This window comes from Ursus americanus, chromosome 10, assembly GCF_024610735.1.
Source record: "Ursus americanus isolate L20-20 chromosome 10, mUrsAme1.1.p, whole genome shotgun sequence".
Taxonomy (NCBI): domain Eukaryota; kingdom Metazoa; phylum Chordata; class Mammalia; order Carnivora; family Ursidae; genus Ursus; species Ursus americanus.
The window spans coordinates 4409799-4434249 of NC_142136.1; the positions used below are offsets into that span (position 1 = coordinate 4409799).

The window sequence follows — 24451 nt, forward strand, 5'->3', positions numbered from 1 at the left end:
TATAATACAACTTCAATTACTATGAAGAAACGAAAATAATTCATAGGAAAAATTACATTAAATTATTTATATTTATAAACTGATTTTCTCTGACCCGTGAGTCGCTGTGTAATTTACACCGTCTGATAAAATGAAAGCAATAAAATGGTTTGCAAAAACTTTAAGAAACGAGGACACTGGGTATAATACAATATGCTTTTTTCTATAAGTATAAAGTATAATTTATGTCATGAATACAGTTTAACACTTTCCTGTATAAATGTCTTTAAATTTCAAAATAGCTCTTAATCTCACCTAATGTGACATTTTTCTGTTAGAGCAAAGAGTCTAACCTATAGATTTACATAACAATGTTATCTTTAACCCAGCATCAATCTGGATAAAAGTATTTGTTGGTGACATACTGGGGTAAATCTGGGGTGGCTAGCCATGAAAAGGCATAAACTCAAGCTATGGGATTTAGTTTTGTCAAATTCTTTTTTTTTTAATTTTTTTTTTTATTTATTCGACAGAGATAGAGACAGCCAGTGAGAGAGGGAACACAAGCAGGGGGAGTGAGAGAGGAAGAAGCAGGCTCATAGCAGAAGAGCCTGATGTGGGGCTCGATCCCATAACGCCGGGATCACGCCCTGAGCCGAAGGCAGATGTTTAACCGCTGTGCCACCAGGCGCCCCTAGTTTTGTCAAATTCTGATGGAAGACCATGTGTGAACTTCAGTGTAAAGGGGACATTGCATATCAATGGGGGGAAACATGGCTTTTTAAAAAAGATTTATTAATTTATTTTAGAGAGAGAGAGTAGGGGGAAGGGACAGAGGGACCAAGGGAGAGAGAGAGTTTCCAGCAGATTGTCTGCTGAGTGTGAAGCCAGATGCAGGGCTCGATCCCAGTACCCTGAGATCATGACCTGAGCTGAAATCTAGAGTCAGAGGCTCAACTGACTAAGCCACCCAGGTGCCCTGAAACATGGATTATTTAACAAATAGTTTGGAGACAACTACATAGTCCTCTAGAGAACAATAGTCGATTTGGAACCCTCACTGCTTAAACCAAATATATTTAATACAAACCAGACATTTAAGAGTAAAAACCAGGGGTGTCTGAGTGGCTCAGTCAGTTAAGTGTTGGCTCTTGGTTTTGGCTCAGGTCATGATCTCAGGGTCCTGGGATTGGCCAGAGTAGGGCTCTGCACTCAGATTCTTTCCCTCTGCCCCTCCCGGGTCACGCTCACTCTCTCTCAAATAAATAAATATTTAAAAAAATAAAATGAAACAAAACCATACAAATAATATAAATACAGGAGAAGGGTATCTTAAGTAGTGAGAACAAATCAAAATAGAAGCCAGAGAAGAAAAGATTACTAAATGTAATTTACAAAATTTATAAAAATACCATGCAGTAAATGTCATCAATAAGTCAAAGGAGGTGACCAAGTAGGGAAAATGTTTGTAATGAAATAGTAGAAAAATGACTTTTTTCTTTATGATATGAAGAGCTTCTATAAAAAGGCTATCATCTACATAAGAAATAACAGCTATGACTTTTTATAAAAATGTTCAAAAACACAAAAATATAGGTGAAAGAAAATGGCTACTAAACTAATAAAAAGATAGATTGTTCATCCTTAACACATACTAAAAATCTATTTTTCTTTTTGCTATAAAATTTATAAACCAAAACTTTGATATTTTGTTTTGATAAGAATGTAAGAAAACAGATATTCTTATGGTTTTTTAATGCAAATATTTATTTATCTCGTGTATATGTTAATCTTCTATGGGGGCAAGTGGCAGTACCTGCCAAAATTTAAGATGCATTTATGTTCTGCCCAAGTTATTAAGTTTCCAAGGGTTTACCTTACAGATGTTGTGACACATATACAAAAGACACATTTACAAGGATAGTTCTGTAAAATTACTATGATGAAGGAGAAGAAATAAATGTTAACAGAAGTTCGATTACATAAGTGATGGTATGTCAGCCCATGAGAATATGAAATTCTGATATACAAAAAATGCCTTTTCGGGGCACCCAAGTGGCTCAGTCTGTTAAGTGTCCAACTCTGGATCTCAGCTCAGGTCTTGATCTCAGGGTTGTGAGTTCAAGTCCCACGCTGAGTTCTGCACTCAGCATGGAGCCTACTAGAAAAGAAATGCCTTTTCTTTTCTAGGAGTTTCCCCTTTTTTAAATTCTGACTATATCTCAGGAAACTGCAGGGCACTGAGGAAATTCTTTTAACATTCGTATTTTTTTAAGGGACATAGAGACTTGTGTGCTCATACAGGTTTCCCCCAATATCCAAAAGTGGCGTGTTCCTAGGAAAACTTCTCTAAGCTCCACGTGAAGTGAAGAAACCATTACCATTAATTTATACAAAAACATTTTTGAGCATTCTTAGGCTTTTCTGAGACCTTAGGACACATCTTGCTAATACAAGCACAAAATAAATCAAGATGAAGCCCAGACGCTCACAGATAGATGTCAGAGCCCTGGTGGTGGGATGGGGAGATGTTGAATGTGTTTGCTGGGGAGGAACTGGGCAGGCATACAAGTTTACTCATACGTGGAATATAAGGAACAAACAAGCAAAGGAAAAAGAGAGACAAACCAAGAAAGAGACTTTCAGCTGTAGAGACCAAGCGGATGGTTATCAGAGGGGAGGAGGGTGGGGGAGATGGGGATTAAGGAGTGCCCTTGGGATGAGCACCAGGTGATGTATGAAAGTGATGCTTCATGATGTCCTATACCTGAAACTAATATTACGCTGTATGTTAACTAACTAAAATGTAAATAAAAACTTTTAAAAAAAGGAACACCTTGGGGCGCCTGGGTGGCACAGAGGTTAAGTGTTTGCCTTCGGCTCAGGGCGTGATCCCGGCGTTATGGGATCGAGCCCCACATCAGGCTCCTCCGCTATGAGCCTGCTTCTTTCTCTCCCACTTCCCCTGCTTGTGTTCCCTCTCTCACTGGCTGTCTCTATCTCTGTCAAGTAAATAAATAAAAAATCTTTAAAAAAAAAAAAGGAACACCTTGTCTAACCATGACAAAGACCCACCACCCTCTTTCCTTGTTATTATTGCCATGACAGTGACCACACTTGCATATCGGTCCATTTATTGTAAATACAAATTAAAAGATAAGATATGGTTCATCCAAAATGGATACTCTAGATTAAGGATGAGATGGAAAATTAAAGCGCACAGTTGTCGCCAGGTGGCCTGGCCCCCACTCAGCAGTACTGCCTTTCTCTGCCCCACAAAACCGGGGGAAGATACCAGTTCCTTCCTCTGCAGCATATCTCAGAACGCCTGTTCCCAGCACATCCCGGGCTGAAATGTAAATTTATCAATTGAAGGAGCTTCCCCTTTTGTATCAGAAATCCCAACGCAAAATCAGCTTAAACTTTTCTCAGGAGAGAAACTTGGTCATGTATTTCTTACAACTTTGTCTCCTAAGAATAAGTTCATTAGAAGATAATCAGCAAAATACTTTTTCAGACAATCTGTTAACAGCCTGGCATCACTCTTGCCTCCGTAGTAGCAGCTGCCAGACTCATGATTCACTGAACAGGACAATAAATTTCAACCTTATTTGATTCTGTTAATTAGTGTAAATGAGATCACTGTAGGAGCAGTTGCTAATTATCAGTTGCCGTCAAATACCTGATGGGACAGGTGGAGATGATATGCATAATTTTAATCACATTCCTTTATTGGAACATAGGGAGAACGATCCAGTTCTCGGTTGGCGTCCGTCTTTAAAGTGAAATCCCATATATATGGCTGGATGGATGTGCAGGGACGCTCATCATAATATTATTTGCAACAGAAAAAAATTGGAAATGACCTGAGTGGTTATGTAAGTAGAGTGCTTCCTATAAGGATATGGTAGGCAGCTGTTAAATTATCGAGGGGAGAAGTTTCATGGTATGCAATGGATGAAATATATAAGCAATATGCAATTCTTTTTTTTAATAAATATTTTATTTATTTATTTGACAGAGAGAGAGACAGCCAGCGAGAGAGGGAACACAAGCAGGGGGAGTGGGAGAGGAAGAAGCAGGCTTCCCAGTGGAGCAGGGAGCCCGATGTGGGGCTCGATCCCAGGACCCTGGGATCACGCCCTGAGCCAAAGGCAGACGCCCAATGACTGAGCCACCCAGGTGCCCCTGCAGTATGCAATTCTTAAAAAGTATATTTTAAATGCATAGAAAAAATATAAACTTATAGATCTTTATCAAAATAGGGCCATCAAATATATGTTAAGTGCCGTCATTAGGACTCCTTTTTTTTTCTTTGTGTTTTTATGGGTTTTCCAGTACTTCCGTACTGAGGGAAAAATTTCAGTGAAATGAAATCAGGATGAACTTAAAAACGAAACACTGAAAACTGTGTTCAATGAAAATTGAACATCAAAATCAGAGGTCTTATTTTTTTTTCCTACTGGCATTCATAAAGTAGGTTCATTTTTTTCCTATGGGCTAATTTAACTTCTCAGACACCCATTCCTTTCTAATGATTCCTGCATTCAGTTCACAAGTTTTTACTTAGTGGGAAGACAGGAGTTATGTGTGATTCGGATCCTAGCTTGGGAGGCCCAATCCAGCTCTGACCGACGTGGTGGTGTCTCTGACACCACATGGGGACAGCAGGCTCTCGAGTTTGCACGCTGGTCCGGCCTGCCCTGCCGCCTAGCAGCCGGGCCAGGCCACCAGAGGCAGCACTGTGAGAATGAGCCTTGCGGACACATGTTTTCCTGCTTTCTTTAGACAAAGAACTGATTTTGTAGCCCAAGAGAGTAAAGATACGAAGTAGAAGTTCTCCAGGTGCTCTTTGTGTCGGTGACAGGAGCCATAAATTAGGAAGTTATCAAACACAGGTTGGATGCCTGGGGGGCTCAGTTGGTTAGGTGACTGACTCTTGATTTCAGCCCAGGTCATGATCTCAGGGTCCTGAGATCGAGCCCCACAACAGGCTTCATGCTGAGGGTGGAGCCTGCCTGATATTCCTGTGCTCTCTCCCTCTGCCCCTCCCCCGGCTTGCACACGCACTCTAATCAAATGAATGAATGAATGAGTGAATAAATAAATAAAATCTTTTTAAAAATACACTATAAGTGAATCACATTATTATTGTTTATAGCCTTGCTCCGTTCACAGTGATCTCAGAGCACCCCTGACCCCCTCTCGCCTTTAATGTCCATCCTATTTGCGTGGTCCATTCCCACCCTTACCTGCCCTGCACTCTCCTCCAGCCCCTCCCTCTCTGAAATCCTACTGTGTTTTTAGCCCAAACCAGACAAGTTGGTACTTGATCCCCAATAAAACAAGAAATAGACATAGTGCTGAAAAGTTGGCAAATAAATAAATATTTCATAGGATTTCTGATGAATAATTTATGGAACTATACTTTTTAGTAGAGATTTAGAAAAATAAAAACTAACCCCCTGGTGGAGCAATGATGTTTAATTTCAAAGGAATATATATATATACATATATATATACACACATATTAATATATAATATATATTTTTATTAATGTATTAATATATAACATGTATTAATATATTATATATATATTAAAAAGGAATCAGCAGAAGGAGGCACTGAAGTTAACTCTAGAACATATTCAAAAACAACAGAACGTAGAGGGTTTGTATGTGATTGGAGCGGGGCCTGGGGACTGTGAATGGCAGGAAACACCTGCTACCAGTTTTAAGGTGTGTCAGCGCGGTGTTTGCGTGCTGCGCTCTGAGTCCGGTACTGCCAGCAGAGTGACTCTGGGCTGCTCATTCTGCCGGCTCTGAGCTGAACGCCACTTCCAGGTAGAATCGTGATGATAATGGGCTTCCCTCAAGGGATTGTGGTGAGAGTAGATTAACACCTGTAAAGGACTTAAAACAGCTGCTTAGCACCAGGGACAGATTCATTTTTGTGGGGACCTAAAGCTTGTACAATTTTTAAAAGATTTTATTTATTTGTTTGTCAGAGAGATAGAGAAAGAGAGAGCACAAGCAGGGGGAGGGGCAGAGGGAGAGGGAGAAGCAGGCTCCCCACCGAGCAAGGAACCCGATGCAGGACTCGATCCCAGGACCCCGGGATCATGACCTGAGCTGAAGGCAGAGGCTTTACCGACTGAGCCACCCAGGAGTCCTAAGCTTATCTAGTTTTCGAGCTCTTCTATAAGAAAATTTTTTTAAAGTTTATTTATTTATTCAAGCAATCTTTACACCCAACATGGGGCTCAAACTCACGACTCAGAGATCAAGAGTCACACGCCCTTCCAAATGAGCCAGCCAGGTGCCCCTTTAAAAAAATCAATACAAAATTAGATACGACAACAAATGATATCATTGGGAAAGGCAGAATAACGTGCTTCAAAAGTCCCCTCCTCCATAAAAGCAACAAGAAAACTGGCAGAACTTGTCAAAGTCAACTTTTTTTTTTTTTTTTTAAAGAACTCTGGTAATTAATTTGCACTCAGGCTTGCAAAAATCGAGGGGACGTTTATTTAAGAAAAACAGTTTGATTTTGTTAAGACTGGTGAGCTCTGTGGTGTCTTAACTTGCCCTGTTTCCATTGCCCTCTCCCTAATTCCACGGCAGCCCTAAGACCCAGCACCCACAGTGACAGAGGACTCCAGCAGCCACCAGGGGGGCCAAGGCAGACTCTTTGTCAGAGACTTGTCATGATGCGGCCTATCTGGCAGCTCCCCAGGAAACCCAACCGTAAGGCTAATTCTAATTCCACTAGACTCAGAGAGGGCCCAGGTAAAGAGCTTTTCCCCGGGGACACAGACAGGAAACAACCAGGGGAACTGTTGGACGTTCCATCTGCCTGAGCTGGGATGACGTTGGGACAAACGGCTAGCTAACCCCAAACCTAAAAGGAAGGGCAAACCCTAAATGCAAGGAGAGTGGATGTCCACAGAGGCCTTTGAAACACTCCCACATAGTCTAGAATCCATACCCAGGGGGGCCTGCCCTCAGAAACCACCTGGAAAGGCCCCGAGCTCTCACCGGGGGCTGATCTCAAGGCTCTGAACCGGCAGGAAGCGAAGCTTCGGGCAGCGTGGTCAAGGCCTGGCTGAGTGGAAGGCACATTCCAACACACACACAGCCCTCACTCCTGAGACACCTTGTGCAACATAAGCCCTCTCAGCTCCGGCTTCATCGTCTGGGCTCTTGGTGTCTCTGAGATCGTCTCCTCCCCGACGTGTACCAACAGAAACTGGCTCGTGCAGATGTGGCAGAAAAAGGCAACACGGAGGAAACAAGAGAACTACCCGTATTAGGTGTCACCCCATGTTCAAGGGATGCGACATTGTATACACGTGAGGTAAGAAAGCAGGTATGATAGGAAATTATTTATTAAATAGAAGTGGCCGTGATTTACGGGGGAGAGCGTAGTAGACATTGTATCCTTGAAGACTGTAGTAAGTGACTGGTGTTAGGACTCAGAATTTCTTTGGCTGAGAAAGTGAAGAGACATATTGAAGGGGATGGAACCTGAAATTAGAGGCTAGGCTGGAGGAGGGATATTGCGAAGCCTCCTTAGAACCCTGTGATTCTAACATATTAATTCATTCTGTCACTGGATGTGTAATATACTTGTAGTATTAAGAATATTCAGGGGCACCTGGGTGGCTCAGTCGCTGGGTGTCTGCCTTCGGCTCAGGGCATGATCCCGGAGTTGTGGGATCGAGCCCCACATCAGGCTCCTCTACTAGGAGCCTGCTTCTTCCTCTCGCACTCCCCCTGCTTGTGTTCCCTCTCTCGCTGGCTGTCTCTCTCTCTCTCTGTCAAATGAATAAATAAAATCTTAAAAAAAAAAAAGAATATTCAATACACTGTGTCAGAAGCACACCAATCCAGACCAAAAAAGCACATGTAGGTGTATATGTGTATAATTATACGGATATGTATTTACCTATTTACACCCTAACTCTCTGCCTTGTCTTTATTTCTAGTAAGTGCTTCCAGACCTTCTGCATAATTTATTGCTTATTTAAAGATTTACTACTTTAATTATAGACATCCTCTCTCTTTGAAAATTCTTTAGATGTTTAGGGAAATCTTACAGCTCATTCGAACCCATATAATTTATTTATATAACAAAATTTAAAAGCTTAACCAAAACATTCCTCAGTCCAAATTATTATTGGCTATTTTAAATCTTTTGACCCTTTGATAGTTCCATAAAACATTCTCAAGCAGCTATAATTTTCAAAGGGTTAGAGCAGGAAAAAAAAATCCACCATCTATTACCTCTAGACAGCTCTAAAGATGAGAGATTATGAATCTTGGGCTGGCATTCAGACCTAGAAGAGGGAGGGAAAAGGTTTACGTTATCATGAAAATGTCATGGAACTTTCTAGACATTTCTTTAAAAGTGCTGGTACATGTTGATTTTTCCAGGGAGTTAAAAATTTTTGTGTGTATGTGTAACACAAGCCTCCAAAAGAAGAGGGCTCGGTCAGGAGAAACATACATTCTCAGGTACGTTAGAGGCAGGAGAGGAGAGATGCCGCTGAGAATAAAATACAAAGCGAGAAAGGACAGGCAGGCGGAGGGAAGGGAGAAAATATCGGGGTCTGTAGATTTGGGACAAGCGCTCATGAAAAGCAGAGACCTGCAGCTCCAACCCAGATTTTCACACAGTACGTCTGCCCAGAGTAAATGTCTTAAATGTAAAATGGAAACATACTTAAGACAGTTCTTAAATATACATGGTTTTATTCCCCCAAATGAACAGGACCTGTATGGGCTGAATTGTGTCCCCCCCCCATTCCTATTTTGAAGTCCTAACCCTCAGTACCTCAGAATGTGACTGTATTTGAGACACGACCTTTGAAAAGGTAAGTAACTAACTTAGATAAAACGAGGCTGTTTGGGCACAGTCCTAATCCAACCTGACTGATGTCCTCCTAGGAAGGGGAACTTGGGACACAGAGGACCCCAGGGATGCGTGTGCGGTGGAAAGACCACGTGGGGACACAGCATCCTCGAGCTGAGGAGCGAAGCCCTGGGAGAAACCAAACCTGTCCACACCTTGATATTGGACTCCTAGCCTCTGGGACTGTGAGAGAACACATTTCTGTTGTTTAAGCACCAAGTTTGTGGGATTTTGTGACGGCAGCCTGGAAAACCAGTAAGTGCCTTCGTACCATGCAAAGATCACGGTCTCAATCTCAGTTTCGCCGTATACTAACAATGTTCTCGAAGGCATTTTTTTCATAAACATTTTTATTTTAGGATAGTTTTAAACCCCTTTCTCTGGAATGTTTCGACGATGATTAAATCTAAACGGAAAATTGTTCACATCCCTCTCCTCGTCCTCGTTCAGCAGCAGTGGTTGCTCGCTTTGGGTCAGTCTTTTCCTCTAACATTCGTCGCTGGTACAGACACAATTTCTTCAAAACCACAAATATTCCAGAATAGGAAAGTATACTTTCAAACTGGGGCATGTGTCATATATGTATTTAAGCTATAGCTTAATTATAGGAATAAAATCTATAAACCCTTTTATCAGTTCTTTGAACATAAGTATTTTACAGGATAGGCTAGCGAAGCAGTAGTGTTACAAATGGGTAATTAAACCTGTTCTGATTTTACAGTGCTGGAAAAAGATGCAGCAAATCTGGAAGGCATCTAGAGAAGAGTAACAGGAACTGTTTATTAATACAATAAGGTGACTTCCTCTGGCAAAACTGGCAGCCCCGCTGCTTACCCCCAGGAAAGGACCTGGTCAGGTCCTTGGGGTCACTCCCTTGCTATCGGTCCCCTGTTGCCACCTACTGGTCAGGAGTGAATTTCCTCTGCTGTTCTGTTTTTTGGTTTTCCTTTTTTTAAATGGGCCTCACACTGGGCATGGAGCCCAGCGGCAGGGTTAGAACCCAATGCTGAGATCAAGACCTCGGCCAAGATCAAGAGTTAGATGTTTGACTGACGGAGCCACCCAGGTGCCCCTGGCCTCGCTGCTTCAATATTCATTGGTTTAAACGTCTTTCAGTAATGCAGGAAATAGAAATTACGGCCTGTTCTAGGGTAGGCACTGGTAACACAGCAGTCAGACACCATGCTTGCCTCAGAGTTCAGAGTTCGATTCAGTAAAATGTCAGGGCCAGACCATGACATCGAAAGAGGGTGGAGTGATTCTGGATGAAAAGAGTCCACAGGAGACACATCAAGTCCAGTGTTGGAGATCAGGGAAGGATTTTCAGAAAGAAGTGCAAAGAAATGGTTCAAATTTGGGGTTCTGAGGGGTGCCTGGGTGGCTCAGTCGTTAAGCATCTGCCTTCGGCTCAGGGCATGATCCCAATGTTCCGGGATCGAGCCCCGCATCGGGCTCCTCTGCTGGGAGCCTGCTTCTTCCTCTCCCACTCCCCCTGCTTGTGTTCCCTCTCTCGCTGGCTGTCTCTCTCTCTGTCAAATAAATAAATAAAATTTTTAAAAAAGGTGGGGTTCTGGAATCAGAACGCCTGGGAGGGAAGTTCCAGTTGTTACTTTGGGGAGAATGCTTCGCTTCTCTCCGTCTCAGCTTTCTCACCAGGGAATAGGGACACCGGCCTTGAAGAGCTGCAGGGGGAGAAGAAAGAAGGACTAGTAAAGGGCTGAGAAATGTGCCCCATCAGTAGTAAGTAACCAAAAATATTAAATGTCAGCCTTGTTGCACAGTACTCTTCCAGGGCTCAGGGCATACAATGGCAGCAGTTTAAAAGCGAGAAGACTGTGCGGGCAGGTGCGGTTTGCCCTAGATAAACAGGGCAACGGGGTTGGGGTTTTAGCTCAACTGACCAGCATGTCTCCCTTACCACCGTCAGGCCAGCTGATTCCCCTTCTAGATCAGGGTTTTTTTTGTTGTTGTTGCTCTTTTGGTTTTTTGTTGTTGTTGTTCCAAGAATAAGTTTTTGTTTTGTTTTGTCTTTCGCCATCTTTTTCTCACCGTTGCGCACAGACTAAATATTCTTGTTTCCTTTCTTCCAAACTTACTCTGATTTCACATCATGCTGTCTGGATTCTGGGTCACTTATCGGCTGGATGCTGGCCCGAGTCACTGACATTGAAAAATACGTATCTACACATTGCCCGTTATAGACCTCCGAGTTCAGAAACCGCTTTATCATTATGCCAGTGTCTAACTTGTACGTGCTCTAAATTCATTCCAATCTCTTTAGTAGTTCGGATTCTCTCATCACATAGCAGTTCACCCCCTACTCTGTGTAGCTGGGACTTGGTAGCCTGGCTAACATAGCCATTTGTTTATTGCACGGACCCCACCTTGTGGTTTATCGGGTTATTATACATTCCTGGGTAGACTACCGGACATAAGGAGCAACCTTTCTTCATTGTATTGATTTTTTTCCCCAAATAACAGAAGGAGTAGGAATGACTATTCCTGATTGCTGCATTTTTTGTGGGTCTTCCCTCTCCCCCTTTGGAAACAAGAGTATGGCAACTTTGAGTGTTTCTGCTTACTGGATCTCAGACCTGGGGGTGAGGTCAGAATTGCCAGGTGGAGCGTTATTAGAAGTTAGTTAAGTTAGTTTTCTCTGTGGAAGTCATGTGTCCGTCTTAAAACCGCCCAGAAGAATGGCTGTGACTTCGTACCTAGGTAGCACCCCCCCATCGTAGCGGGGGGCTTCTGCATTTCTTTTTTGTGAGCGTTTGATGCGCTCAAGGAGAGGGGACGGGACCCATGAGAAATAAGAGCAAGGGGCCGGAGTTAAATCTCTCAGACCGTTTCCTGGCGGGCAATGAGCTCACCCCTGAGGGAGGCAGGAGAGAGTTGGATGAACCCGGGTCCAGGTTGGTCTTCAGCTCTGGGGAGATGCTTCCAGCAAGCACACTGGGAGGTCACCCAGCCCCAGGCCACTCACCACTCTTTATGAGAATAATTAGGGCCGCCTCAATAGCTTGTCGGAAGAGCTCTCCCCGCCCCAGTGAGAGCAGCGTGCTCTCTCTGCTACGTTCCAGCTTCTGTGGGAACATGTTGCAGGCTCACTTCCCTCACACGACTGTCCTAGCAGTCCACCCAGTGACTGGCCCAGAGCTCAACACATAGTCGGTGATTGACTAACAGGAGGAATGGCCTCACCAGATGATAAGGACAAGGAAACGTGGAGCAAGGTCACAGACTAGTCGGGGAGTCAAGCTGAAAGGCAGGGGCAGCAGCAGCACCAGTAGCACCAGGTGGTACCAGGAAACCTGTCCGTGCGGAGCAGAGACTGGCAGCCACGGAGGGTCCCAAAATCAGGAATCCACTGGCCATCTCAGCTTGTTTGCTCTGGACACGGAAGGTCTCTGGGCACAAGGGGTAGTATTTGCCTTGTCAGTTTTTGATGTTGCCTCATGATTGGTACAGTCCAGGGAAGTCCAAGTTGCAATTCACCTTATATTTCCACCATGTCATGTGATAAAATATTGTTTCCGGTAACACCTGTATCCAGTGCATCTTGTGTTTTATCTCCTTCTCCAAGCCAAACGGAAGTTACTCTATACTTAGTAACTATAAGGAGTATATTTGCTACTTGTTACATTTCTGTGTATTGATGACCAATATAATCAGTTCTCATCTGTATGTGAAAAAGGACTCAGGAAGGAAAGATAACTGAATGTTGTATGGCTTCTATAAATTGTATAAATTGAGGTACGAATCTATTGATCAAGCAATATCACCATTTGTAGAAAATACACAAAGGAAGTGGCTCTACCATGAGTCACAGAAAAAATTTAAAGAAAGAGATTTATTTTCATAAGAGTTGATAAAAGGTAAACAATATATATCCTTCAACAAATATCTATTTATTTGTGTATTTATTTATAAATTGTGGTATAATCGACATAAAGATGATACTAGTCTCAGTACAACATGATGATTGGCTGTCTGTATATATTGCAAAATGACCACCACAGCAAGTCTTGTTAACATGTCACCACACAGAGTTACAGGATTTTTGTTCTTGTGATGAGAACTTTTAAGTTTACTCTTTTAACAACTTTCAAAGAGACAATACATTTTTATTAATTATAGTCACCATGCTGTACATCACACCTCCATGACTTACTTATTTTATAACTGGAAGTGTGTACCTTTGGACGCCCCACGTGGCCCCCCGCGCTCAGCTCTGACACACGGCAATCACCGTTTTGTTCTCTGTATCTGTGAGCTTGATTTTTTGTTTGTTTTAGATTGCACATGCAAATGCGATCATACAGAATTTGTCTTTCTCTAACTTATTTCATTTAACTTCATGTCCTCAAGGTCCAGCCATGTTGTCCCCAGTGGCAAGATTAAATTCTGTTTATGGCTGAGTTATATTCCACTGTATACATACACTGAGTAATAGTCCACTGTATACATACACTGAGTAATATTCCACTGTATATGTATACTGCATCTTATTCCTCAATCCGTCATTGATGGAATGGATATTTATCACATATCAACTGTATACCAGGCATGGTGCGGCTGCTGGGAATTAAACAGTGATCAAGACAATGAAAAAGTTCGCTTTCCTTGTTTTTATAGACTTGCAGAATACAGAAAAATAAGCCAGAAGTCACAGTAAAGAATGGAAATGTTGGGCGCCTGGGTGGCTCAGTTGGTTGGGCGACTGCCTTCCGCTCAGGTCATGATCTCAGAGTCCTGGGATCAAGTCCCATATCAGGCTACCTGCTCAGCAGGGAGCCTGCTTCTCCCTCTTCCCCTGCTGCTCCCCTGCCTGTGCTGTCCTGCTCTCTCTCTGTCAAATGAATAAATAAAATCTTAAAAAAAAAAAAAAGAATGGAAAGGTTTGCTTGGGGAAACAGGGGTTCCTACAGGCAGTAGTGTCTAAGTCGGGGAACGGTGATTCCTGGGCGTGGGATGTGTGGGTAGAGGAAGAGTCCCAGGTGGAGAGCAGCATGAACAGATACTGGCGAGGATTTTACTCTCACCCTCAGGGCAAGGGAGGTGTTTAATCAGGGAGAGGCACACACAGTCTAGCGCACTATAAAACTCTGACTGACGGTGGAGAATATACTGCAAAGGAGTAAGGACGGGGAATAGGATGGCCTCTTGGAATGCTGTTTGTTGTTCCTCTTTCACAATCACTGTGGGCGTGCCCCAAAAGTGGGAAGCCTTTGGTGTAGGGCACCACCTGACTTTTTTTTTTTTTTTAAGATTTTATTTATTTATGTGACAGAGACAGCCAGCGAGAGAGGGAACACAAGCAGGGGGAGTGGGAGAGGAAGAAGCAGGCTCCCAGCGGAGGAGCCCGATGTGGGACTCGATCCGGAAACGCCGGGATCACGCCCTGAGCCGAAGGCAGACGCTTAATGACTGCGCCACCCAGGCGCCCCTCCACCTGAGGTTTAATCAATGCCTCTTTCCCCGTATGTTACCACTCAGTTTTCTTTCCATTTTATTCTAGCCTTTGAACATTTTTCCTTTTTTTCTACCTCTTCATCCGCCTTTAATGAAGACAATCCCGTATACTGTTGCTAAGGCTTACAGTGTGCAAAGTCCTGCGTGTTCATATGTGGTGTTTGCAACAATCCTTTGGAGCAGGTGATTTGCACGCTCAAGAAAGTCTGAGGAGCGCTGTTCTAAATCTTCCAAAACCCTTATCAGAGATCCATAAGCCTGTGACCCAGCGACATCGCAATTGCCTGATGTTAGTTAAATAAAATGCAAATTTGCAAGCTCCATAAACACCACACTGAATGAGAACCTCTGGACATAGGACCTTGGCTCTACAGTTTCAGAAATTCCCCATACAGGGGCGCTTGGGAGGCTCAGTTGGTTGGGCATTGGGCTCTTGGTTTCAGCTCAGCTCGTGATCTCAGGGTTGTGCGATTGAGCCCCGTGTCAGGCTTCGTGCTCAGCGGGAATCTGCTTGAGATTCTCTCCCTCTGCCCTCCTCCCGTTCACTTGCTCTCTCTAACATAAGTAAATAAATTTTTTAAAAAAGAAATTCACCATATAATTCTGGTGCACAGACATATTTTAACCCCTAATATAAGGCAAGGGAAACCTCCAATATCTGCATGAGTTTCTATATTATTTGCATATCAACAAAATTGTTCTTTTCGAAGAATATTTGGAGAAAAACATTGCATAAATTAGGTCCCATTTGATTTACGAATGTATTTAAACTATCATTCAGTTATGATGTTCAGGACATTTTGCAAGCATTTAAGAGTATTCTAAAATTTCTCCAGGAGAACATGTTGCATAAGTTCTGTTGTGCAGTAAATATCTGTCTTCAGACTCTAGACGTTGTCTTCAGAACTTGGAGCCATTCCTAGAAAAATCAGGCGAAGCTCTGACGCCCACTCACATTCACAGAGGGCCCGACCTTTTAAGGCATTTAATCACAGAGTTTCATAACATGCAGATACTAAATTCAAATTCTGGAAACTCAGTGTTTTAAAATTTTCCGTTTCTATTAAATCATCACATTTGAGGATTTTCACATCAACGAGTGAAAGTAAGTGAAAAATGCACAAAATCAAATGAAATGTGTTCCTGTTTTATTAGCTTCAATGCTGAATATTTCACCGGGAGGCCATTATCCTGTCGCCTTTTGTGTCATATACGCCAGGATGCTTCGATTGCCGGCCCTGGGATGTTTGTACGTGGGGCTGGACGATAGCGCCGCCTGGGGGCCACAGAGCTTGCAACGCTCAAATCTCGGAGAATCACATGCTCATTAGAATCGGTTCCACAACTGTAATGAAAGAGGCATTTTCTTTGGTACCTGCAGTGTCTGTGCTAATATTCTAAGCTTTAATATCCTATTGTGGGTAGACTAGTCATTCATGTAGGAAATTCAAGCAATTCTGCCACAGGAAGTTATTGAGATGGGGATGTGTTGGGTTCTATTAGCACATTCAGTCTCGTAGGCCCACAGTTGCAGGGGGGCTATGTTTCAAATGCTTCGGACACAGTTCTGAGAAGCTTCTATTTCAACCGAGATGATTTGGTACACACCTGGAAGTCAGCTGCTTGTCCTGCGTAACTTCGGAAGGTTTTCTGCCGTTCCCATCATCACCCCTTCTGTTTAGTCATAGATCTAATTCCGTTTTGGGCTCTGTGTTCTGATTTCAGATAAAAGTGAGACCACCACTAGGTAGGAAGAGCAGCGAGCTTCAGGAGCTGTGGGAACGTACTGGAAATGAGACCTCTCGGGTTAATTCTTCCTCAGTGGCCGGCGTGCACAGTGGGGCAGTTCATGTTGTCCATCCATGGGTGGGTGTTGGAGCCGGGAGGGTCCAGGCCTGAAGTGTGGCCGTGTGGGAGCCACAGAAGGAAGGGACCCAGATCTTGAATGAACACGGGCAGGAAAGCTGTCTGGTGCCTGGGATCACCCATCCTACACTGTTTTTCTGATTGAGAAATGAGCTGCTATTGTGCTGAGCCATTATCCCTTGGGGACTATTGTCACTGTCTCTCTGTTCAGATGGAGAGAATGGCCTGGGGAGGAATGGAAGATGGGAGAGCAAAGATGGACTCCTGCAGTCCACACACCCCCCGGGGCTGGTCCTCGCTTTTGGGAAGTGCTATAGTGTTCAGTTTTGATGTTATACCATTTTTTTAGTCCCAAATGTAAATAGTAAATAAATTTTCTTATTTACCCGTTTGCTCAGTAATAAAATATTTCCTGAGTACCTACTGTATGCCAGACAAGTATATGCTGAGGGATGGGCAGAACGCCAACAAAGGACCAGCTCCAGCCCACAGGCCTTGACGACCAAGGTTTAGGCCAAAGGGGTCGAGGAAGGGAAGAGAGATGGAGTAGAACACGATCACAACGGAGTAGCACGAAGGCTCTGATGGAAATACATCCATGGACCGGGAGAGCCTCTGGTCCCACGTGAAGATCATTGGGAATGATTCACCAGCGCCCAGCTTTCAGTGCTGAGGTGAATAAATCAGCTAACTTTAGACTGAAGACGTTTGTACTAAGCAATAAAAATCAAAAATAATTGCAACAGGTAGATAAAATTAGAGTACTCATTTAACATACTTGGAAATATTTGTAAACTGGAAAGTAGAGAATGGATGGAGCAGGAACAGACAGGGTTCACTGCATGTGGACTAATGATTAGGCTTCAGCAGGATGCCGAGGAGGACCCCCCCCCCATGTTGTGGGGATGTCTCCTCTACTGGCCAGTAGACGACCCACAGACGGGTAACAGCAATGCGCAGAAACGAAATTCTTGGGTCGCCTGGGTGGTGCAGTCGTTAAGCGTCTGCCTTCGGCTCAGGGCGTGATCCCAGCATTCTGGGATCGAGCCCCACATCAGGCTCCTCCGCTAGGAGCCTGCTTCTTCCTCTCCCACTCCCCCTGCTTGTGTTCCCTCTCTCGCTGGCTGTCTCTCTCTGTCAAATAAATAAAATCTTAAAAAAAAAAAAAGAAACGAAATTCTTTATCTGCGGTGTTATAGGTTTCATTAGCGCACTTCTTCTATTATCCTCATGCCTTTACTGTCTAAACATCGTTTGTCATGTTCCGTACTAGATTCTGAGACTCAGACAAGGCGTCGTGCATGGGGGGAAGTCAGCTACCGGATCTGCACCGTTTCTAAAAGTTCGCTGACACTCCAGTTACTATTTAAGGAATTATTATCTAGTGAAAATTCTGTCTAAATACCTATTCAATGACACAATCGGTTTGGTTTTTTTTTTTTTCTTAAAAGATTAAACTTTCCCAATTCAAATTCGTTGGTGCTACCATCACATAAAACTGGGTATCTCCCCACCAAATTATATGCATCCCATATTAATCCAATGAAGGTACTGGTAAAACAGTCAAGATTTTGTAAAGATATTTACTAACTCAAAATTTTTTAAAGTTTTTATTTATTTATTTTAGGGAGAGAAAGAGAGCAAGGAGGAGCAGAGGCAGGACAAGGCAGGCTCCCCATTGAGTGCAGAGCTTAACGTGGGGCTCAGTCTCACGACCCTGAGATCATGACCTGAGCTGAAATCAAGAGTCTTAACCACCTGAGCCATCCAGGCACCCCTTAACTCAATTTTTTCTATCCCTCTTTGCTTATCTATATGTACGTGAGAATGTAAACCACTAATTAATGCTTAAAAAAAGGAGGATGGGGAGGCAAAAAAAAAAGGGATATAAAGTAGTTACATATGTGCAAATGAAAGCTTTATTTTACGTTATTAATTCTGAATTTAGAAGAGGTTTTATTAAAAAGCCAATGCAAAGGCTGACACTTTATGAGTGAATCTGATCTATGTATGATGAATCAGGTAATAAAGACCTAAAATTTCCAACTAAGAGAAATTTCCAAATAAGGATACTTCCATTTTAGCTGCCAGATAAGGGCCACCTCTCTGCAAAGTGATTTTTCATCCCAGCTCCAATACGTAGAAATCTGCAGGCTAAAAAGAGCAAGGAGAAAGTACACGGTTGTGGAAATCTTGAGTGTGGAGCCTAAGAACATGCAAGGGAGGCAGACAGTTCAGGGGACCTGGTGGCTCAGTTGGTGAGGCATCTGCCTTCGGCTCAGGTTCTGATCCCAGGGTTCTGGGATCGAGTCCTGCATTGGGCTCCCTGCTCAGCAGGGATTCTGCTTCTCCCTTTCCCTCTGTGCTCTCTCTCCTCTCTCTCTTACTCCCTCTCAAGTAAATAAATTAAAAAAAAAAAAACTTAAAAAAAAAAAAGGGAGGCGGACATCCCATGGGCGGTTAAGACAGAGGAAAGAACGTTCGGCCCTGCAGAGGGCAAGTAACTTAGGAAAGAAATATTTCTCTGGAGTCCCTGTGCAGTATTCAGGAGATTTTCGCACATTGTCTCATTTCATTCCGTGGCCCTGCAGGGTAGACGGCACCACCCGCTCCGACTCAACCCCACGTTCTCTGACCCTAAGGGCATGCTGTTCCTGATGTGTCCATGCATTGCAAGGAGGTGACTCCCAGAAGTCATAGAATTAATGGTACATGCCACAATATCCGCGTTTTGTAGGGCTATGAGGCTGAAGGACAATTTAGAGATTTTTTAATTCAATAGTGTCACCTTACATTTATTCATCCATTAGAAAACCATGTCAGCAATACCTTAAAATTTTATCCTAACCGTCCCCCTGACACACCTCCGTAGAGATCGCTATTTCAAGCCACCATCATTTCCTCGACTTACTGAAATAGCATCTAATTGATTTCCCTCTTCCGCTCTTGGCCCCTTAATGTCTATTCTTCACACACCATCCATGATGACATTTGTCAAAAGTAAAACCGGTCGCTCTCCTCCTCTGAACAACATTGTACGAAGATTTTGCATCACACGCAGAGCAAAATAGAAAATAAAATACAAATTTTTACCATGACCATTAAGGTCCTGTATTAAAAAGCATCAGGACATCTCTCTGATTCCACTTCTTACATCCCTTAATGCTCGCTGCTTCAGCCTTTCTGCGGCTACACAGACATGCCAAGAACACTCCAAACCTAGGTCCTTCGCAAATGTGAGAGATACAGGGGGAAAAAGATAAGGCAGAGATGAGTCAAAGAATTTTGTTCACAGCAACTGAGTTAATGGTGATGCCTTTTATTCAGATGGTGACGAGGTAGTTTCTTTTAAGATTTTTATTAGGGAAAAATGTAAACATAACCTAAAATTGGAACTACAATAATATAAAAACCCACATAGTCATCTGTGATAAGACAAACAACCTTTCCAAGTTGGTGCCCAAGCATTTCACAGCATGGTGGCCCTGCTCACGTCCCGGGTCTGGACACTTAGGGATCTGAGCGTAGGATTACTGCCCCCAGTCCCCACCTTGTTTTTCCTGGGACACCTTTCGAAAAACCACTCAGAGTTGAGCCTCTGAAAGTTAGTGACTTCTGGCCAAAACTACCTTGTAAGTGACAGGTGCAGCTATGCTGCTCTCCGTCTCCTGCTCACTCATGACCTGGGACAGAAGACCGCCGTTCCCCTGGCTCTCAGCGCACCCCAGGCCCCCCACCCCCATTTGGGGCATCTGCAAGTAACACATCTTGTGACTTTAGTTCCTTTGTGCGGTTGTACTGAAACTGTGCCTTCAGTCAAGATGACCCAGTGTTTTCACTTTCCCAAAGTGGGAGCTCGGATGCCGAGGGAGCTACCTGCCCACCCCGTTTGGCCTGTGCCCCTTCCTGCAGCAGGTTATGATCTGCACCTTCTTAATTTAATTCTCCAGCTCTGGGTTCTTGGCACATCTTCACCCCGCTGAAGCAATCAGCAGCTCACTGAGATCCTTTCTCCATCCATACTTTAATTAGATTCTTTGCCCGCTACCTCCCACCACCATGAGCCTACACAAGCAAATCCCAGACCTCACATCGTGTATTCTTATCACTTATTTCAATCAATTCATTATTAAATTTATTATGCATCTCTCAAGGAATCTTTTTTAAACAACCTCAATTCTGTTATCATCCCTAAGAAATGAACAGTACTTTCCTAATAGTATCAAATATTTATTAATGTTCAAATTCAGAGAAGTCATGATGAGTCATGAGAATCAAAAGCTTTTCTTGAGCTATATTAAGTTTTAGATGCTTATTGGGGACCTTTTTAAGATGTCAAGTAAGGAGGTGATCATATGAATGTGGAGTCTGGGGGGACCGGGGTTGCAGCTGTGAATTTTGGAATCAGCAACATATATACATAAAACAGTATTTAAAATGATAATTTTGGAGGAGATTCCCAAGAGAGTGTTCAGGAACTGGGCCTGGAAGCATGCTGACCCTTAGGGCATGGGAAAAGAAAAGAAAAAGTAAATTTTCAGATAAAAAAGTGAAGCCCAGGGAAGGTAAGTGCTTTGGCCAAGACCCACACAGCCCTTTTCATCCAGGCTAGAACTCGGAGCTGGGGCTTTGGATTCTTTTTTGGGTCGTTTTATGATAGAAGTTAAGGGACATACATTTCACTTTTCAAGTATCTGTTGATTTTGAAATCAGATATCCTAGATATTGACCTGTTTCCATATTGTTATTAATTTCATTATTGCATACATTGTCACAAACAAGGAAACTCACTGTGTCATAGAGAAAGCATTTCTTGTTTAGAGGCTTTGCTCACAAAGGGATCGATTTCTGAGTGGGAAATATGGCAACATTGTGCCCCTATCATTGCCTGAGACTGTGAGCCTCCAGATAAGGGGTGAATTCTCAATGATGGTTCAGTGAAAGGAGAGCACAAAGCCTGTTGAACCTCTTGAGAGATCATAGTAACGTCTCCATGGTACCCCAAACTTAGGACTGATCTAGAAAATCATCAAGTGCTCTGCTTCTGGTCTTCTCTCTTGGAAAAGTGACACTATTAATGTTTATGTAACCAATTCAAAGCAAGATTTTGTTCACAAGTAGAAACTCATTTTTTATCATTAAAACTTTAAGGGTAAGAGGTTCTCAGAGCCATACAATGTCTGCTCTTTTCTCCTCCCCATTCAACAGACAGTCGCGTCTTGTGGTGCAGTCCTAGTCGTGTCCCCAAGATCAATGGTGAAGGTAGGACTAAATGGATTTGGCCGTATTAGGTGCCTGGTCCCCAGGGCTGATTTTAGCTCTGGCAAAGTGGATATTGTCGCCATCAACGGCCCTTTCACTGACCTCAACTACATGGTCTACGTTTTCCAGTATGATTCCACCTGCAGCAAATTTCATGGCACAGTCAAGGCTGAGAATGGGAAACTTGTCATCAGTGGAAAGCCCATCTCCATCTTCCAGGAGCAAGATCCCGCCAACATCAAATGGGGTGATGCTGGTGCCGAGTATGTTGTGGGGTCCACTGCTGTCTTCACCACCATGGAGAAACCTGGGGCTCACTTGAAGGGTGAGGCCAAGAGGGTCATCGTCTCTGTCCCTCCTGCAGATGCCCCCATGTTTGTGATGGGCATGAACCATGAGAAGTATGACAAATCCCTCATGATTGTCAGCAATGCCTCCTGCTTTACCAACTGCTTGGCCCCTCTGGCCAAGGTCATCCATGACAACTTTGGCATCATGGAAGGACTCATGACCACAGTCCATGCCATCACTGCCACCCAGAAGACCGTGGATGGCTACTCTGGGGAAGCTGTGGTGTGATGGCCAAGGGGCTACCCAGAACATCATCCCCACTTCTACTGGCACCAAGACTGTAGGCAGGTCACCCCTAAGCTGAATGGGAAGCTCACTGGCATGGCCTTCCATGTCTCTACCCCAAATGTGTCAGTCGTGGATCTGACCTGTCACCTGAGGAAAGCTGCCAAATATGATGACGTCAAGAAGGTGGTGAAGCAGGCATTGAAAGACCCCCTCAAGGGCATTCTGGGCTACACTGAGAACCAGGTTATCTCCTACGACTTCAACAGTGACACCCACCCTTCCACCTTCAATGTTGGGGCTGACATTGCTCTCAATGACCACTTTGTCAAGCTCATCTCCTGGTATGAAAATGAATTTGGCAACAGCAACTTGGTGGTGGACCTTATGGCCCACATGGCCTCCAAGGAGTAAGAGCCCCCTGGACCACCAGGCCCAGTGAGAACAAGAGCCCCAACTCATCCCCCAATACACTGAGAATCTCCCAATCTCTGTAGTTTCCATCCCAGAGCCCCTGAAGAAGGGGGAGGGGTTTGGGCAGCCCTACGTTGTCACGTATCAATGAAATATACTGTACCCAGTGAAAAAAGAAAAAAAAAAGAACAATACAATGTCAGGTATGCTAGCATGGAGACACTTGGTATCTCACAGTTTCTTTATTAACTTAAATTTTCAAGTTGTGTCATCTCTTGGATTACATCTTTTAAAGCAAGAAACTTATGGTTTGGATTTATGGTTCTGTTTGGATTTGTAGCCATAACGGCAAAAGGAAGACTGGCCACTATGACCTTTATGTGGGCCCTTTTGTCCGGGGAATGGGGAGCTAATGAATATAGAGAAGAAGACCACAAGGAAATGACAACCTTTCTTATCATCAAAAGCTTATTCCAATAAAGTCATTGGAAGCATTAATTACTCAGGAATTATGAACCTGGAAATTGGCCATGATATTGTAGTTGGTAAGAATGTTGATTATTAGCATGAACAAGTTAGAAAAAGAAATGAAGTTATTTGGTGTTTTAACAGATATTTTTCTAAAAATGTGCACCAAAAAGTGGAAGTAAGCCCAAGGATACAGTGTCTGACAGAACAAATCAATCAAATTTATTGGAAGAAATCACCCCATTTGGCATTTGTATAACGCCTTTCTTCTGACGATTTGAAATCAGTTGGCTAGGGATATTAGATCTCTCCCTCAGCAAAGTCAGAATATTAATTTATAAGAAGGGGAAAGAGCCTGATCCCATCTGCACGGGTTTCAGCCATGCAGTGGGGAGGACATGGTGTGGGGATGTTGACACCACACATACCTAGATAACTGGCCGGCCTTCGAGCAGGATATTGTACCTTGTGGGCCCCAGTTTCCTCGTCTGCATTATTGCTCTTTCAAGTACAGTTGCTGTCAAATTTAAAATGGACAATGTATGCAAATGCGTATATACCTCACACAAGTATCTGACCTATTGGAGGTGATCCAGTTATTAGAATTATAAGTGTGGCCACATTTTGCACTCATTAATCAGCTATGCCTCCCGAATTCTCAGAATAACTGCCCACCCGGAAGAGCAGCTCCTGCCCATCTGGCCATTCCTCGAGGCTCAGGTCATGCTTCTTCACAATGAGCCAAGTCACCAGAGAACGAACACGGGTCTGTGCTTCTGTGAGTGGCCAAAGACAAGGAAAGCAAAATGCGTTTGTATGATAGGATTGGGGAGTCAGGCTCTCACTTCATAGTCTAGAAATAGACTGCAAGGGGCCATAAATATGTGGATCGTTGGGAATTCGCAGCAGACCACTAACAGGGCATTAGGAGTACCACAGAGCCAGTCTAGTATAAGGCAGTGAGGGATAAGAAGCACACACTATTACATGATGATTCAGACAAAATTGGAATGTGAGAGGGACAAGCCTGCTTCTGACCGACATGTGTCTTCCCTATTGCAAACCACCACCAGTGAGCGTGGGCACAGGTGCCCCTCCCATGTGACAGGTAGAAGTTCTGGGGCTTCCTGATGGGACAAGAGAAGGTCCTTCCCTGTGGGTGCCTGCATGATACACCAGCGTCTGGATTGCTGGAGAGCAAAGAAACAGGAAATACACACAACCATTTTAAGGCATGTCACGCTTCCGGCTTCCTGATTCCAGGACATTGTGGATTCTCCTCAAACCCTAATCCCTGGGATTAACCAGTGTTCTCCAGAATATATATATTTCTTTATTATAAAGAATCTACATATGACTACAGAGGTTAAGAAGTTCTAAGTTCTGAGGTGAGCAAACCGGAGACCCAGGAGAGCCAACAATGTCAGTTCCAGTCCAAGCCTGAGACCAAAGGCAGCTGAAGACCAATGTCCCAAGCTGGAAGACAGTCAGACAGAGTGAA

General features: G+C 43.6%; 1 pseudogene; it reads left to right on the forward strand.

Annotated features, from left to right (window-relative positions):
- The first annotated feature begins 21480 nt into the window (after nucleotides 1-21480).
- On the forward strand, nucleotides 21481-22494 carry LOC123776741 (glyceraldehyde-3-phosphate dehydrogenase pseudogene; annotated as a pseudogene).
- The last annotated feature ends 1957 nt before the right edge of the window (nucleotides 22495-24451 follow it).